This window comes from Carassius gibelio, chromosome A7 (assembly GCF_023724105.1).
Source record: "Carassius gibelio isolate Cgi1373 ecotype wild population from Czech Republic chromosome A7, carGib1.2-hapl.c, whole genome shotgun sequence".
Taxonomy (NCBI): domain Eukaryota; kingdom Metazoa; phylum Chordata; class Actinopteri; order Cypriniformes; family Cyprinidae; genus Carassius; species Carassius gibelio.
The window spans coordinates 30964732-30980911 of NC_068377.1; the positions used below are offsets into that span (position 1 = coordinate 30964732).

Genomic DNA, 16180 nt, shown 5'->3' on the forward strand with positions numbered 1-16180 from the left:
TCCTGGACATGTTCAGAGGGAGAACTGGAATTTGGAATTCGCCTGCTCTGTTTTCCAACCCCCCTCCGCCTCGAGCTTAAAGAATGCACCTCCACACAGCTGGCCAAACACACACTATCATACGGGAAGAACAACACGTGCATGGAAACACACCTCATCCATACATGACAATCAAACACATACTGGGAGACGACTTGCATGCATACTTAAATATGCACTATGGCTGCACACTGTTCGCAAGTGTGTTGCAAACTCAAACTTTTGCTAAAGTGTGTACATGTAACAAAATATGAAAAAAAAACAATTTGCATATTGTAGGGCAAAAAGGGCTGATTTTGAATAATCAATTGGTTCTGCAGGGTGATGGTTTGCTCTGCCATGTGGAATGTGCAGCAGGAGCAGCATGCATTTCATGACAGGGTGGAGTGATCCACAGCGGGGGGAGGTTATCCAGCAGGGGTTACAGGAGGAGGTCAGCGGGTTTATGGGATATTTTTAGTAATACCACTTCTGCTGGTAACACAGACATGAATGTAATACTATAAGCTGTGGTAGGAATCTCATAGACTCTATGCACACGCTAGTTCACGTGGACCATGAGATAAACAGACTCAGGAATAAACATTAGCAGGAACTTCAGCAGACCAGCAGAAACCATGACGACACCTCACTGATCCACACGCATACAGCTGTAGCGTGCAAGACTGGCTTGCAGACAAGTTTAAAAAGTTTTAGAAAATTCAATCTTACTCACCACTTACCCCTTACATTTCACTGCTGGTCATATGCTCTCCATATAACTATGTATGTGAAGAATAAAATCTTGAATCTCTCAATCTCCCCAAAACTTTGAAAGGTTGTGTAATATGTAATTCAAATTATATCTTGTATCAACATATTAGGCTAATGTTTGACAGTCCTGTGAACTTCAGATTAACAGGAATATTTAAAAAATAATTCCATTTACTGGGGTCGGATTTCAGGATGAATCAACACATAGCAGGCAATTTAAGACTGCTTTTGAAAACTCCACGTTATGGTCAATTTTAGAATAAGTTTATTTGTGTTTGAAATTAAGCATTAAGATCGATTTGATTTCAATGTCTCAATCAAACTCTACAGTTAAGTACGTAAACACAAATGTTGTGACATTAGCATATTCATTTTCTTTCTCATGCTAAATATCATTATGTTGGAATACATTTTACTAAGAAAGTTAAAGTTAGTTAAAATATCAACATGTTTATAGCTAGCAACCTGAATAACAACACAACTGGAACAGGATGCAAATGAATATATCCAGCATTGTCCCTACTGAATGAATCTGTAAGTATGTCTACATATGTGCCTCCGTCCCCACACTTCCCTGTTTTGCCATTGCAAAGATCACACACACACACAGATTTATTCTGACCTAACATGGACGGAAATGCAAAAAAAAAAAAAAAAAAAGTCCTTGGAAAATCTGCTCCACATTTCCACCACATCTCAACCCACTGGGATCCTGAACATCAAAGTCTGTGTGTGCGGTTGAGCTCGGGCTCGTCCAACCAAATACATATTTACTCAGCAAACACTTTGGATCGGTTGCTAGGACACCTGCTTAGGACACGTGCTGAAGTATGACAGGGCTAGATGAACTTTGACCTCTATGAAGGTGACCTTTTCGACCCTGCAGTAGCATGGCTTTTCATGTGGTCAACTCTCTGATCTGATCTTTCAACTTTCCCCTTTGGCCCTAATCCACAGCTTACAGAAATAGTTTAAAAGTGTTAATGGGATGGAGAAAGTTTGTGTGAAGGTGCAAGTTATTTGAGAATGTAAAGGAATGTAAAAATATTACTAAAAGTTCACATGCGAACAGGTGTGCATGTGGTCTTTAAACACACACACACACACACACACACACACACACACACACACACACACACACACACACACAAATATGCAATTAATGTTATTTCACATTCAATAATTTCAGTCTTGAACACTTCTGCCCTTATTTTCTATGTACTGTGTATGTAAGATATAATAGACGTTGACACATTCACACTCATTTATTGCTTGTACAGTGTGCGTGTATGACCTTGGACTGCTTACACCTGACATTAACATCCGTCTCATGTGATCCGGTCACAAGCGGTAAACGGAGACACATTGTGGTTTATACAAGGTAGTAAAATGCATCTAAAATGCATCTCCTGTGACCAACTTTCACAGTTCTTGAGCAGGAGGATCTCTGATTTCTTGATTGCAGGTGTAACTCAGCATATCAGTTAAGGTTAATGCAATAAGGCACAGTGTATTAAACCCAGTTTACACCGGGGTTTAACACTGAGCACTTGTGATTGACTCAAACCACAAGAATACTAGGTTTAAACAGAGGATTTAAGCAGGTGGATTAATAAATATTGAGTGTGTGAAGACAGACAGATGCCATACTTCTTTGTTTCTACATACAGTACACTATCCTTCAGAAGTATGTGTGTAGGAAGATGTTTTTGAAAGAAGTCTCTTTTTCAAGGGTACATTTCTTTGATCAAAAATACAGTGAGAACAGTAATATTTAAAAGAAGTCTTACAATTTAAAAGAATTGTAAGATATAAATTGTATTTATTCCTGTGATGGCAAAGCACAATTTTTAGCAGCCATTATTCCAGTCAGAATTCATTCTAATATAGCCGATTTGTTGTTCAAGAAACATTACTTCTTATTTTTGATGCTGAAAACAGTTGTGTTGCTTAAAGGGATACTCCACCCCAAAATAAACATTTTGTCATTAATCACTTCTTCCGAACACATTTTAAGATATTTTGGATGAAAACCGGAAGGCTTTTTACTGTCCCATAGACTGCAAAGTAAGTTACGCTATAACTTATAATAAGTCCAGAATGGTATGGAAGACATCGTCAGATGCCATCAGTGGTTCAACCGTAACATACTTTTTGTACACAAAGAAAAAAATTACGACTTTATTCAACAATTCCTCTCCTCTATTTCTCTCCACATCACTTTTGCGCCATTTTGTAAAAATTAGGAGCCGAACGCAGGCAGCGTACGCTCTTCTGAGTTAGCCGCACCACAAGAGTGCGCTGTTTTCATTCAAATCAAACCGTAAACGTGTTAAAAATGTATCCTTTTAGCGCCTCTGCTACAGAACAGTGTATGCTGCCTATGATCAGCTCATAATAAGGCGAGAAAATAATAATACCTCAATAAAGGTATTTTTGTTTTAAAAAACAAACATTAATTCCTTATTTTTATGTTTTGTTCCATGACAGGTCCACTACAAAGCAACCACACAAATTGCTCATCACACATATTGTTCAATTAAAGAGTCTTGAGTCTGAAAGTAGGGTCTGATTATGTGGCCAGAAAAACTGCTGTTGGATCAGTCCTACAGACCATATTTAGTGCTCACAATCAGCTGAGTCAGCTACAGAGAGCACACGCTTAGACAAAACACACACACACAAGGTGAACAGGCACGTGCATCTGGATTCTCTTAGCTCACATACAAAAGAGTTAGTATGTAAACTGCTCTGAATGTGCCATTTGTGTGTGTGTTGGGATGTTCGGTCAGTGCTTTGATAGCTGCTGGATGTTAGAAATGGAAAGGCATCCAGTCCAAAACAAATGAAGGACAGGGAAAGAGAGAGAGGAAAAGAAAAAGGGTCCAACACACAAACACAAACCACATGCAGCTGGTCTGTACACGCCTCGGCACGTGAATCTTGCACACTTTCCTTACGGGTTCAGGAGTTTTTGTGTGCAGAGATGCATCTATATATATATATATATATAGCTGCTGTTTACAAATGTGTGCAAGGTTGTGTGTTCAACTGCCTCGCTTCTGTCTTCACCACACACACACTGGTTTTGGCCCACAGAAAGAGAGTGAGTCACTTTTTTGGGTTCAAAGTAAAAATATAAAAATAGAGTGGAAGAGACACACACACAAACACACTAACAAGAAACAGAGTCACTTTAAACTAAAATACATCAAAGTACTGAAAAACACTGGTTTCTTTCTTGCAGCCCACCTATTGGACAGAGACATATGTGTCCCTCCCACTGTGGGCACCTATGGTTGAGGGGGCGTCGACCTGTCTAATACCCACCCCCATCCTGCTCCTGTCTGACTCCATGGAGAATGTGAGGGAGAGACAGACAGGCTCTCAAGTTTTGGAAGTTTCTCTTTCCTTGGCTTTTATCTTGGATTTCAAATCCCCTTTATGTTATTTCGGTCCCACACATACACACACACATACGTTTGCTGCTGTTAAATTGGTCACAGTGGACAAAACACTACTAAAAGGTATAGCTCATCCAAAAAAGAAAACAGTATCATTATTTACTCACCCTCATGTCATTCCAAAGCCGAATGCCTTTCTTTCTTCTGTGGAACACAAAAAGGGAAAACTACATGAATACTCATTAGAATGGATTCGTTACAATAGCAGCACATCATGACTCACTTTAACATTGATGAAGTAACCAAAAGAGCCAATGCAGCATTTTCCAAATGCACAGATCAGTAAGACTGTGGTGGCTGCCAGTATTCCGTGAATCTTAACAGATAAAGATGAAGACTACATTTACATTTATGCATTTGACAGATGATTTTATTTAAAGAAAATTGCATTCAAGGTATACACCTTCGTGTATTAGAACCCATGGCTTTGGTGTTTTTGACGTTTTTGTCGTATGTGATGTTGTGTTGAATGCAGATGGGGTTTCACTGCCATGGGGGAAGGGAAAACGTCTGGACGCAGAGGTCATGAGGGTTCAGGGTGTCTTAAAAGTTTTTGTGTGCAGACAGACAGACACGCACACACAACTTCACACTCACTCAGACGTCTAAGGTCATGTTACTGCCCCGATTTCGCTACGCATATAAACGCCTTTACTACAGTTCAGCTGGCTTATTCAGTGTGACGACATCAAACTATCACATAAATTAGGTTTTCTTGCATTGTTGGGTTTTTATAATGAGCTGATTTTTGATAGCTAACAGCTGTACATGTAAACACTGATTCCAAATGACAGAATGAGTCCAAATTCACACTTGCATACACTACTGTTCAAAAGTAAAAGTTTGGTTCGAATATTTAAATGTTTTTTAAAGAATTTGATCATAAACAGTGAAACTGTGAAATATTTTAACAATCTGAAATAACTTTTTTCTATATGAATATATATTTTAAAATGTGATTTAATTCTGTTATGGCAAAGCTGAATTTTCAGCAGTCAGTACTCCAGTCTTAAGTGTCACATGACCCTTTAAAAATCATTCTAATATATAGATTTTGTGCTTAAACATTTATTATTATTATTATTATTATTATTAATGAAATCAGTTGTGCTGCTGAAAATCTTTGTGATAAATTTTTTGATGAATAGAAAGATAAAAAATAAGTTTAATAAAAAATAATTTATTTGAAACCGAAATATTTTGTAACATTATAAATTTCTTTACAGACACTCAAGATAAATGTAATGCATCATTGCAAAATAAAAGTATTACTTTTCTTTAAAAAAATAAAATAAAATTACTGACTCCAAACTCTTGAAAAGTACTGTATATGGTGACAAAGAGAACTAAACTGTTGGTGCATTTCTTGCGATGAGACTCCATAAAGATGTCTTTTTGTAAAGCGTATGTGTGTGTTCATTACAATTGTGTATGTGTGTTTCTGAGGTTTGGACTCATTATAGCTAATGATCCATCTGAGTGAGAAGAACCTAATTAAAACACTATGGAGGACCACACATGACCAGAACCACCCTAAGCTCCCCAGACGCCTCTCTCTCTCTCTCTCTCTCTCTCTCAGGGGCTCGCTGTGGGTGGTGCACGGGGTGGTACTGCAGCTTAGATGCTGGTACCACTCAGACGGGCATACAGTAAGGGCGAAGAATTCATTAACCAAAATACTTACGAGTTTGATGTGAGGCCACACACAGCGCGAGACACACACACACTCACTGCCACACAGCGGCCACTGCAGCTGCAGTGTGTGTGGAGGGTTGTGCGAGCTGGAGATTGAGCAGGACATCTAAGTGAAATGATATCAGATTGAGAGCGAGAGACACAGATAAAGCTCGTGCAGTGCCAGCGTTTGGGGGTTAAGAGAGCTGGATGGAGACCAGCTTTGTCCATTCAGGCCCGGGGGACTCTGGAACAGGCAGAGCAGGCTGCAGCTCTGGCCCAAGGCCAGGACACACACAGGGGGCGTGCGCGCAGGAAACCCCCCGGCTAATAGGGGATCACCAGGCCACGCAAGACATGCTGCCCTGCAGAACTACCACAATACAACTGCTTATATTTTTTCCCATTTTCAGCCAATAGTGATATTGAATATTTTAATCAATCTTGATTTTTTTTGTATTTGGAATGAATTGGCTTAAAATATATATAGATATTTTTTTCAATCAGAATAATACAAATTTCAACTAAACCATCACGGTAGCCAATTAGATTCAAAATGTTAATGGCAAGAAGTAAAATAAAGGTAATAAAGGTTATAAAATTTTACAAATGTTAATATATGGGTCACCTCATGGCTGTTGATATGCAGAGCTCACAGAGATCACGAACACTGCACACTGTGTCTCAAAAACCAATCTGAAACATGTTCAAATAAAATGTACATTAAGACATTCACAATGTTGCCATGTTTTATACCAGCAGCAAAACTACTACAAATAAAATATCACCAATAAACACACACACACACACACACACACACACACACACACACACACACACACACACACACACACACAAAGACATCTGCTCGCTAAGAGCTGGCAATGAATTAATCCTGAGGACGACTGCTCACTATCCGAGCCCAAGCTCAAGTGGCCTCTTACTTTAATTGTGATCTCAAACCACTGCAGAAAAGCACAGTGGTTGGCCATGGTACAGTCAGTGATGGTAAAACCATGGTGATTACCATGTGATTGCCATGTGCACAAAGGCATTTACATGCTACTCTAAAACTATTAAAATAATTAATTTAGGCATGTAAATGTCCAAAAGAATTTTTATTACTATACTGGCACTTTTTTGGTTTGTGAAGAGTTATCATTCATTACCTAGAAAATTCACAAAGGCCATATAATTAGAACAAAAATGGTAGTAAGTGTAAAACCTAAAATGATTAAGACATCTGTGAGCTACTGCAGAGACTTGTAGCTCAGCCTGTAGCTCTTCTTTGTTTACATGTAACCAAGGAAACACTGTATCATTGCTGTTCATAAGCGCCACCTGCTGTCTGAGAGTGGATCTGCTCGTCAGCTGTTTCATTGTTTTATGTATAGTTAAAAAAAAAATAAAGCCAGATCATTCTGTTTTTGCTTAAAATGTAAAAATGATACGGTCTAAATTTAGATTAAAACTACTGGTGGTGCATGTATGCTGCATCTTTGTTTGGATCATGATTAATATCCAGTGGTTGCCTCTAATTCAAAATCTTGAATCGAATCAAATCTTGAGTTGAGTGTATCGTTACATCCCTACTTGATGGCACTATATTTCACTCCAGATAAACATTTCTACCGAATGCAGAAATGTACAATAAATAAATAAATGTAAGATTAAATGTAATACAAAACAATAATCCAAAAATGACCTAAAGCAAACCAAACTTTTTTCTCTGGAGGCCGCATTATCGTTCCTGACTGTGATGGGGGGCCAGGCTGGGCCAGCTATAAAACATAGATTTGCATGACCCAGACCAAAGTGACCACCAGCAGGCCTCATTGTGTAGTAGAGATTACTAGCCTGGCACAGCCATCCCCACTACTATATCTACACATCTATATCAACACTTGATTCCTGGCACATATTTGTTTATCTTTACTAGTGGTTTGCATAAGTAGTTATTGAGTCTTTACATTTTGTGTAAATTTGAAAAACCACAGATATTCCATTTATTTATTTTCTGATAAAAATAATATCAAAGCTGTCAAGGTAAGAAACATCTGCCTAGTTGAGGTGATTGACACTGGCAAAGGTGAGTGAAAAATGATAAATTATAGGTAGGCCTGTTGATAATAATAATAATAATAATAATAATAATAATAATAATTGTGTGCAGCACTTAATAAAGGAAATAAAAAAAATAAAAATAAAAATATTGAAATTATACATGAGTAATAGAACAACTAGCCAGCTCTTATGCCTATCCAGGTGAGCATGTTAGCATGCTCTTATGCCTATCCAAGTCGGGGTGGGGTTTAGAGGGGCTGGGGGGCCGGTCAAATGGGGTGGCGGGCCTGAGTCGGCCCGCGGGCCTTAATTTGGTGACTCATGACCTAAAGCAAAAATTTCCAATTGTGAAACTGCAGGGTGTTTACGAGAGTACTGTCATTGTTAACTAAAACTAAAAAAAAAAAAAATCATAATAATAATTTACTGACAAAGCTGAAATGAAATCATAGAATAAAAAGTAAAAGTTAAATTAAAAACTTGTCTTGACTTGAAATAATTAGTTGAAGTATAAAAATGACTACAACTAAAACTTAAATAAAAATAAAGCTAAATAGAAATAGATATTAAACCAAAATGTTATACAAATGACAACTGCACAAAAAAAATTACTAAAACTAAAATTAATATGGTAACTGAAAATCTACAAATAAAAAGTAATTAAAAATATTAATAAGTACTATAAGATTATATTTAAAAATATTAAAATAACATTGGTGGTTAGTTAATAAAAAGATAATAATTAATAAAATCATACAAACATAAAATAAAATAAAAATATTTTCCAAATTAAAGCACACACTAAAACACTATTTTATTTGTTTACCTACGTGTCATGTGACCATTAACTATCATCAGAGAACCATGAAATGCAAATGTGTGTTTAATTTATTGAAAATATTAACTTTAAATCTCAGGGCTACTTCATGTTTATATTTTAGGTCAAATGGGTTCGGCTTACAAAAAGTTTGGGAATCGCTAGTCTCACGCTATGATGTTCACACAAAAGCACCAAAAAGACCAAAATACAACTTATAATTTAACATATAACTATAAATAATGGCCAGTATGTCATTCTTGAAGCGGAAGTCAAAACCATAAGTTGACGGTTACTTCAGTGCCTAAAGACAAATTCCATGATTTCAATTGAAACATTGTTTGTCTGTGTGTCCCTCTATCTCTCTTCCTCACTTCACACTCACACCCTTCCTTTTTCTCTTTGTCTCTTGTCTACAATATCTTTGAGCCGGAGGGTGTAACGGCCAGTAAACCATTTTTTCCTTTGACAGATGCCGCCCATAATTCCATAAGCACCATTTTCATGATGGCAGTGCCAATATAGTCCGTGTACTGTTGCTTGGAATTACATCATCACATTGCATGTTACTGCTCTGGGATTTTAGGACAAATGAGTGTTTATGAGTCCGTGTGTGTGTGTGCGTGTGTGTGTGTGTGTGTGTGTAAGGATTAATGCTTTGTGCCTGGGCAAGTGACCTCTGTATTGAATAGACAAACCAAAGGGATCAAGTTTCCCCATTTCCCCCCTTTTCGCCTGCTCTGTCTCTCCATCTCTGTCGGGTGTAGGGTTTCTCCAGGCTCCAGACAGAGGCACTAATAGGGCCCTTACCCCCAGAAACCAACAACACAAGGGATTGAGAGACAGAGAGAGCAAGACGGTGGGGCGTGTGCGTGAGATGGAAGGAACGTGTGTAATTGATGGCACACCTGCATGTTATCAGTAAAAACGAGAGCCACGATTGTGTGATAAAAGAGGAGAAACAGGAGACTGAGACATGCGTGTGTGTGTGTGTGCACACCTGTGTTCTAGGAACTTGTGTATTGTGCAAAACATTGAACATCTTGAAAGCACCAATGCATGTGCAATGTGAATGTTCGCATTTCTTTTACTACAAAAATACATTTGCTACTGCAAATACAAACTGACAACAGATCTACTTCCTTACAAATATTTTAGTCGCTCCTACAGCTGCCTTTACAAGATGTTCTATATCTCATGGGGCGCCCCTCATCTGTACCCCACCCCCAAATCCCTCATGACCCCTTAAGAGTCCCTGACAAAGCAAACTCCTCCCTCATGACCCCTAAAACCCAACATGCAGCCAAAGTTATTATTAATGACATCAGCGTGGCAAGGAACTAAACTAAAACAACAATCAACATAACACACAGTAAATCAAATGAAACAGTAAAGGTAGTAACTATACAACAAGATGAAATATACATAAAAATATTTCTTAAAGGCAGTGTAGGTGATTTGGTTCAAAAACTTTTTTGTTATACTGTTTAAAAGTATCTTATCATCCCCACAGCAATCATTAAGTTAAGTAGTCTAAAAGTAGCTATTTATATGTATTGATGTCATCTATGGAAGGTGTAGGACCATAAAATGTTCGTCCAATCATATCCTTCGGTCTGAGGACTATGATAGGCTGTCCTACCTGCCCATCAATGTATGTATTTGCATACCTCCTCCAACCCTGTTCGCACAGACATGATACATTATCAGTGCATTCCATTATGCGATTGCAGACCAAGCAAGAATGGAAGGCGTTATTATTGTAATATTATGTGAGTTGTACTGTTCTGAGTGATCAGATTGTGATCAAATGTGTCTTATAACATTTACACTAGCATGCATTAGCCAAGTATAAATACACACTTATATAGAGCATCACAGTCCCGCCCACAGCCCAAGAGAGCTTTGGTGCTGGAAATAAATTTCCCATTCATTTCTCCCATTGACTTTCGGAAAAATCCATATCTAAAGAGTTTTAGAGCATGTGTGAGGATAACCAGCTACGGCTGAACTAATAAGCATATAACAACATTTTGAGTGAAAAAATTTACAGAAAATCAAAAAAAAGTCAAAGGTACAAGACTGTGTACATATTTTCATTTTGAGCAAAGGAACTACTCATCCCATAAACCACCGCGCCTCATTGAAGTCGACTGAAGCCACAACCGCGAACGAGCCTTTTGAGCGACTTCCAAATCTGATGACGGCCACCCGCGCAAACTTTTCCTCCAGTGAATTTTATTTTATAGAGTGAATGTGCAGTAATAGCAGTTTTTCAGTATTAATCGTATAGATAAATAGTGTTTTATATAGGTATTGTGTATTGATTTTTATAATTATTATCATGTATTTTCTATATTGTGTGCTTGTGTGAAAGCGGTTAACGATAACGTCAGCAACATGGTGCAGTGCTTTGTACCTGACTGCAATCACCGCTCAGTCATCAACACGTCGTTGCCATTACACAAATGTTCAGTAAATGCACAAAACGGTATGCCTAGGCTAAATATTTTTTTGACAGTGGCATTATAAAATGCTTGATATGACTCATACCATATGAAGGCTACAGTAGCCTAGCTAAAGTGGACGATAATGCTAGCTAACGTTACCAACCTCCCTGCAAAACTCACCAAAACTTTGTAGGTTTTTTACCTCATGCTGGCCCTTACAAAACCCACAAGCTGACCCTCGGACACGCTACACTCAAGTAACGTTACATTACCCTATCTGAAGTGGTTTTCATCCCTTTGAACACTTTTGTTTTCCTCCTTGAAAAAAAGCCATCATGGCAGTCAAGGAGATCATGATAAGTCTACCGTGCAAAAACGGTAGGTTTTTATTTTATTTTATTTGTTTATTAATGATCTTCAGTCTTTACAGACCTTCGCGAGGTTTAACAAGACGGTTACACGAGTTCCACCAATCAGATGCATCACTGTGGGATTGTGGGATTGTTCAGGATTGTGGGTAATGAAGTACTTAGCCAAGACATCGAGAATAAAAGGCATTTATCTCAAAACAAGGTTAGTGCCCCATGAACCTTTGGCGTTTATATGAGCATATACTATCGCTTAGTACAGCCGTAGCTGGTTTTAAGTCTACCATGTATGGTTACGTTTTTATGGCTTATACCCTAACTGTCGATGCAGAAATTGTATTGAATTTTTACTTCCTGCACTGGCTGTGGGTGGGACTGTGATGCTCTATACCAGTGATCCTCAAATCTGGCTCGCGAGATCCAGTTTCCTGCAGAGTTTAGCTCCGAATCTAATTAAACACACCTGCCTTTGATTTTCTAATGATCCTGAAGACACTGATTAGCAAACTCATGCGTGTTTGATTAGGGTTAGAGCTAAACTTCGCAGGAAAGTGGATCTCGCGAGCCAGATTTGAGGATCGCTGCTCTACATATAACCATTATAAAAAACCTAGCTACCAAAATAGTACAAGCACCCAAACACACAGCAAATGTAAACGCCACAGAGGCTAGAAGTGAGAAGTTCACAGAACATGCTGTTGGTTATATTGTGCCTGGTTGCAGAATTCAAAGCTTTGTGGCATTCAGCTACTTATACTTCTATATGTCTCTCTATATCTGCTGGGCAAACAGACTGTGCACATATGCACACAAAATCACACGGGAGAAACACCCACATGCACTGAAGAAGCGCAGAGAGAAGGGGCTCCACATAAGGAGGTGTGTAGGTTAACATGTCTAGATAAAACAGTTACAAAAGACTAAAACAGGTTCCAGGCAGAGTTTGTGTTTGTGATTAATGGTAACAGTATCCCAGGTAGTGTGTGGGAGTGTTTGAGACCTCTATATGTGCCGAGGTCAGCAGCTGCAGCAAAACATCACAAACTAAACAGAGACACACTGAGAGATACTTCTGTGTTTACATGTGAGAGTGAAGTAATCTGGTGACAGTTTGAAAGGAAGGAAAAGAAAGTGCTTTTTTCATGCACATTATATATTTTAAGCAACGAGCCCCTCTGGCTTTTTAAACCACACACACACACACACACACCACTCTTCCCCCGCTGGGACTAGCAGACAGAGGCAGTACGTTGACACTAAACCACACATGCAAACACTTGCATAAATATACGCCATTCACTCACCTGGAAAAAACTGGCAGGTGTTCCCATACCAACACACACACATTATTGCTCTTGGCTAATTTAAAACTCTTTCTGCATTTCGGTTAATTTATGTCTAACAGAGGTGTAAAGGAACCACAACATCTTTTTGAATTCCATAACCAATTCCAGAGAGTAGGACTTGTAATTCAAAGGTTGCAGGTTCGAGTCTCACTACTAGCAGGGATTTCTCGATGGGGGGAATGAATGAACGTTGCTCTCTTCTACCCTCAATAACATGACTGAGGTGAAACCCTTGAGCAAGGCACTGAATCCCCAACTGCTCCCCGTGCACCACAGCACATGGCTGTGTGTTCACAGTGTGTGTGTGTGTGTGTGTGTGTGTGTACTTGGATGGGTTAAATGCAGAGAACAAATTCCAAGTATGGGACACAATACTTGGCCACACGCCATTTCAAAATAGTGATTTTAAATCCAAATAATTTCACAATATTACGATCTGTACTCTATTCTTGATCCTAAAAAATGCTTACTTGGTGAATATTAGAGACTTCTTTCAAAAACATACAAAAATCATACTGACCTAAAAACCTGAAAGCTAATGTACACTGTTGTCCTGTGATCCAAAATTAATCTGTAGCATCAGAATGTTCTATATTGTGTGTTTATGAGTATAATGTCATGTCCAACCTGCATTTGAGAGAGAAATCCAACATTTCTGAACTCAATGACTCGAATGAGCTCTTTACACAAGAGATGGCGTCCTCCACAACCAACTAGGGAGAATATCTGCCATTCATGCATACTTATACAGAATGTGCCATTCAAATGAGAAAAATGAAGACGGAACGTTTTCTCCACACTTCTATATTTCAGCTACTACTGAACAAAGAACCAGACAAAGAGAGGCAGTATAAATCTCAGTTTTAAGGGGAAAAATGTAGTGGGAGTGTGTTTGTGTTGGGGGGGTGTAACCAGTCACCTGAGAAAAATAGGGAATGTGAGAGTAGACAGATTAAAGAAGACATAGGCTGTCTTCTGTAATTCACATGCCTCAATTTGCCCTCGACTGCAGGGACCCCGTCCTTCACAGATCTTTATTACACACAGGCACCAAAACACACAAAAACACTTTTCTCCATTCCATTTTTCCCCTTTCCAGCTTTAGACGTGAGATGCAATAAGATGAGCAGAGAAGTCAAATAATGGACTGTCACATCAGTTAGTGCACAAACACTCAAACACAAAAACATTACTGGTAATGCACAGAGTGAGATCACATTAAGACTGAGGCACTCTCAGGACACAAAATTAAATGAAGTCCAACAAAATCTAAAAAAAAAAATATATATATATATATATAATATATATATAATTTTTCTCTACCCATCTCTCTTTCCCTACCTGCCTAGCTGTCTACACAATCTATTGCCTGGTTCATATGGACTACTATTCCTGAGTGCTGTCACTGAATGACAACGGCACATGCCATCTGTCAATCAAACTAGATAGAGCGAGAAAAGAAAGATTTATTCTCTTAAACTGTCACTTAGTTTCATCTGCATGCACTGAGACACAGACACACACACCTGCACATCCTTCACTCGCACAATTGATAATTACCATCCTGTCTGTCTCACCTGTGATCCTCTCCTCTCTACTCTTCCTCTTCCTGTCACATTCTCTCCGTCTCTCTCTCCTGCCATCTCCTGCTCTTTCTTTCATGAGCAGTGAGTGAGTCTGGGAGGAGGAGTGGAGACAGAGAGAGAGAGAGAGGGGGCTGAATTATGTGTTTTTGCTCTTCAGGAAAAAAACAAGAAAGAGGAAATATAACAGAGAAAGTATTCACCTGTCTCTCTGTATGTCAAGATACTGTATGCTCGTACAGCCTCTAGACTGCAGGTGTGTGACTTACTTTGACCATAGCGAGCTTCATTTTACAGTACTGGATATTTCTATAGAGAGTGCAGTCAGTCAAAGTCCTTTTGAGTCAAGTCAGTTTATTTGTCGTCCATCTTTATAACAAGCCATTTTCTATGCATGTTAGACATACATGTAATGCTCCTATCTACCTGAATTGCAGGTACAACAGTAGTAAGTGTTGCATCTGTAACTCAAATTATTTTAAAAGCATCTAAAAGCATGTCTTTGCAGAGCTGTTTTACAGCAGAATTTGGATTTGACTTCTATTTGGTAAAGTTGGCATCACTTACTGATATTTCCCTGTATGAAGCTGCTTTGAAACAATCTCTGTTGTATAAAGTGCTTGACTTCAAAAACTGCATATTTTAGTTAATGTGAAAGCATATTCTCTATCAAAACTGTTTTTAGTCATAGTACCTAAAATGTGGGATTTCCATTCCCAAAGCCACAATAGAAAGTGTGACAAATTCTAGTTGGACCATTAACACGAGGATACCTCTGTGTGTGTGTTTGAGAAAAGAGCTGAGTTGTGTCATGTAAACTGCATTGGTGTTACAGAAGAGCTCAATGACCCAGAGTACAGTAATCCACACCTTATCAGCCTGCTGCACATAACTTCACATTAGTGCACATCTCCATTGGTACAAAAGTAGATGTTCCCTTCACACCTATAATAACTAGAGAGGAGGGGACACACAGAGTAATAAGAGCTTACACAGCTGGGTCTGTGCCAGGAGAGATGGAGAGAGGGAGGGAAGGATGGGGTGTGGGGTGGAGTTGAGTGCTTTGATCTAATCTACTGTATCTCATCAGTGCACACTCCACTTCAATCTTTAACAGTCCTCCTAGTGTTACTGTTTTCAGATGGATCAGCATACATGCAGAGTATTATGGTAATGCCTGTGTAAATGTGTACTGTAACAGAGAAACAGGAATCTTACATTAGCAGAAATTGATTCCAAAGGGGAAGCCTCTTTTAGAGCGGCTAATATAGCGAAAGAACTATGAGCAAAGGCTTTTTGGGAAAAAGTGAACAACATAATTGTTTTCCAGTTACTGTGGTCCAAACTAACATAGTTTTAGATAAGTTGAAGTGTGTTATTCTTTATCCTGTAAGTCATAGTCTCATGAACTGTGATCGGAAATCACTTTAGTTCAAGTTCAAGCTCCCAACTTTAGGTCCTTTCACCATTCCTGCCTCACAATTCACAAAAAAATTACCAGAAACTGCTGGTAAAGGGCTCTGGTGTGGGGTCAGTGCATGAAGGGGGTGACTGAGGAGAACTTCGCTCACATGTGCATAGCTCTGTGAGTGTGAACACACACACACACACAACATGGCTAC

The 16180-nt window shown here is 38.7% G+C and overlaps 1 protein-coding gene across 1 annotated transcript in view; it reads right to left on the reverse strand.

Moving 5' to 3' along the window:
- The window catches only part of LOC128017185 (lysine-specific demethylase 6B), a 93170-nt gene that overhangs the window by 58016 nt on the left and 18974 nt on the right, over positions 1 to 16180 (reverse strand). Inside the window, exon 3 of the mRNA XM_052602442.1 lies at positions 4364 to 4400. The gene's annotated coding sequence lies outside the window, so the exon portion shown is untranslated. The remainder of the gene's footprint in view (positions 1 to 4363; positions 4401 to 16180) is intronic.